Source organism: Cololabis saira, unplaced genomic scaffold (genome assembly GCF_033807715.1).
Source record: "Cololabis saira isolate AMF1-May2022 unplaced genomic scaffold, fColSai1.1 scf052, whole genome shotgun sequence".
In the NCBI taxonomy this organism is placed as follows: domain Eukaryota; kingdom Metazoa; phylum Chordata; class Actinopteri; order Beloniformes; family Belonidae; genus Cololabis; species Cololabis saira.
The window spans coordinates 195001-197500 of NW_026906216.1; the positions used below are offsets into that span (position 1 = coordinate 195001).

The 2500-nt window shown below is 46.4% G+C and overlaps 8 non-coding genes across 8 annotated transcripts; all 8 read left to right on the forward strand.

The window, feature by feature from the left end:
* The first annotated feature begins 30 nt into the window (after positions 1-30).
* LOC133435270 (5S ribosomal RNA) lies at positions 31-149 on the forward strand. The gene has a single exon (XR_009779129.1). It is a non-coding gene; the product is annotated as a 5S ribosomal RNA (ribosomal RNA).
* A 217-nt stretch (positions 150-366) lies between these two features.
* On the forward strand, positions 367-485 carry LOC133434995 (5S ribosomal RNA). The gene has a single exon (XR_009778867.1). It is a non-coding gene; the product is annotated as a 5S ribosomal RNA (ribosomal RNA).
* A 199-nt stretch (positions 486-684) lies between these two features.
* Positions 685-803, forward strand: LOC133434807 (5S ribosomal RNA). The gene has a single exon (XR_009778722.1). It is a non-coding gene; the product is annotated as a 5S ribosomal RNA (ribosomal RNA).
* A 217-nt stretch (positions 804-1020) lies between these two features.
* On the forward strand, positions 1021-1139 carry LOC133435194 (5S ribosomal RNA). The gene has a single exon (XR_009779056.1). It is a non-coding gene; the product is annotated as a 5S ribosomal RNA (ribosomal RNA).
* A 199-nt stretch (positions 1140-1338) lies between these two features.
* LOC133434877 (5S ribosomal RNA) lies at positions 1339-1457 on the forward strand. Its single transcript, XR_009778788.1, has one exon. It is a non-coding gene; the product is annotated as a 5S ribosomal RNA (ribosomal RNA).
* A 217-nt stretch (positions 1458-1674) lies between these two features.
* LOC133434996 (5S ribosomal RNA) lies at positions 1675-1793 on the forward strand. Its single transcript, XR_009778868.1, has one exon. It is a non-coding gene; the product is annotated as a 5S ribosomal RNA (ribosomal RNA).
* Positions 1794-1992: 199 nt separating this feature from the next.
* LOC133435408 (5S ribosomal RNA) lies at positions 1993-2111 on the forward strand. The gene has a single exon (XR_009779263.1). It is a non-coding gene; the product is annotated as a 5S ribosomal RNA (ribosomal RNA).
* A 199-nt stretch (positions 2112-2310) lies between these two features.
* LOC133434905 (5S ribosomal RNA) lies at positions 2311-2429 on the forward strand. The gene has a single exon (XR_009778814.1). It is a non-coding gene; the product is annotated as a 5S ribosomal RNA (ribosomal RNA).
* Positions 2430-2500: the final 71 nt, after the last annotated feature.

Here is a 2500-nt window from a genome sequence, read left to right on the forward strand (position 1 = left end):
ATACAAGAGGTATTTCGAGCTGCAGCTTCTGCTTACGGCCATACCAGCCTGGATGCGCCCGATCTCGTCTGATCTCAGAAGCTAAGCAGGGTCGGGCCTGGTTAGTACTTGGATGGGAGACCGCCTGGGAATACCAGGTGCTGTAAGCATTTTCAACCAGCAGAGAGCGCTCTCGCTTAATCTACCCACACATATTTCAACGTGGTAACAGCGACAGCTCACGTCCAAAAGTGTTTTTCACATGGTTAAGGCACTTTAACTCCAACAAATAAGCGCTTCTAAATTATTATCACCAACAAATCAATGACTTGTATTATATGACTTATCTTCAACTCCATATAAGAAGTATTTCAAGCTGCAGCTTCAGCTTACGGCCATACCAGCCTGGATGCGCCCGATCTCGTCTGATCTCGGAAGCTAAGCAGGGTCGGGCCTGGTTAGTACTTGGATGGGAGACCGCCTGGGAATACCAGGTGCTGTAAGCTTTTTCAACCAGCAGAGAGCGCTCTCGCTTACTCTACCCACACATATTTCAACGTGGTAAGAGCGACAGCTCACGTCCAAAAGTGTTTTGCACATGGTTAAGGCACTTTAACTCCAACAAATAAAACCAACAAATCAATGACTTATATTCTATGACTTATCTTCAACTCCATATAAGAGGAATTTCAAGCTGCAGCTTCTGCTTACGGCCATACCAGCCTGGATGCGCCCGATCTCGTCTGATCTCGGAAGCTAAGCAGGGTCGGGCCTGGTTAGTACTTGGATGGGGGACAGCCTGGGAATACCAGGTGCTGTAAACTTTTTCAACCAGCAGAGAGCGCTCTCGCTTAATCTACCCACACATATTTCAACGTGGTAACAGCGACAGCTCACGTCCAAAAGTGTTTTTCACATGGTTAAGGCACTTTAACTCCAACAAATAAGCGCTTCTAAATTATTATCACCAACAAATCAATGACTTATATTATATGACTTATCTTCAACTCAATATAAGAGGTATTTCCAGCAGGAGCTTCTGCTTACGGCCATACCAGCCTGGATGCGCCCAATCTCATCTGATCTCGGAAGCTAAGCAGGGTCGGGCCTGGTTAGTACTTGGATGGGAGACCGCCTGGGAATACCAGGTGCTGTAAGCTTTTTCAACCAGCAGAGAGCGCTCTCGCTTAATCTACCCACACATATTTCAACGTGGTAACAGCGACAGCTCACGCCCTAAAGTGTTTTGCACATGGTTAAGGCACTTTAACTCCAACAAATAAAACCAACAAATCTATGACTTATATTCTATGACTTATCTTCAACTCCATATAAGAGGTATTTCAAGCTGCAGCTTCTGCTTACGGCCATACCAGCCTGGATGTGCCCGATCTTGTCTGATCTCGGAAGCTAAGCAGGGTCGGGACTGGTTAGTACTTGGATGGGAGACCGCCTGGGAATACCAGGTGCTGTAAGCATTTTCAACCAGCAGAGAGCGCTCTCGCTTAATCTACCCACACATATTTCAACGTGGTAACAGCGACAGCTCACGTCCAAAAGTGTTTTTCACATGGTTAAGGCAATTTAACTCCAACAAATAAGCGCTTCTAAATTATTATCACCAACAAATCAATGACTTGTATTATATGACTTATCTTCAACTCCATATAAGAAGTATTTCAAGCTGCAGCTTCAGCTTACGGCCATACCAGCCTGGATGCGCCCGATCTCGTCTGATCTCGGAAGCTAAGCAGGGTCGGGCCTGGTTAGTACTTGGATGGGAGACCGCCTGGGAATACCAGGTGCTGTAAGCTTTTTCAACCAGCAGAGAGCGCTCTCGCTTACTCTACCCACACATATTTCAACGTGGTAAGAGCGACAGCTCACGTCCAAAAGTGTTTTGCACATGGTTAAGGCACTTTAACTCCAACAGATAAAACCAACAAATCAATGACTTATATTCTATGACTTATCTTCAACTCCATATAAGAGGTATTTCAAGCTGCAGCTTCTGCTTACGGCCATACCAGCCTGGATGCGCCCGATCACGTCTGATCTCGGAAGCTAAGCAGGGTCGGGCCTGGTTAGTACTTGGATGGGGGACAGCCTGGGAATACCAGGTGCTGTAAGCTTTTTCAACCAGCAGAGAGCGCTCTCGCTTAATCTACCCACACATATTTCAACGTGGTAACAGCGACAGCTCACGCCCTAAAGTGTTTTGCACATGGTTAAGGCACTTTAACTCCAACAAATAAAACCAACAAATCTATGACTTATATTCTATGACTTATCTTCAACTCCATATAAGAAGTATTTCAAGCTGCAGCTTCTGCTTACGGCCATACCAGCCTGGATGCGCCCGATCTTGTCTGATCTCGGAAGCTAAGCAGGGTCGGGACTGGTTAGTACTTGGATGGGAGACCGCCTGGGTATACCAGGTGCTGTAAGCATTTTCAACCAGCAGAGAGCGCTCTCGCTTAATCTACCCACACATATTTCAACGTGGTAACAGCGACAGCTC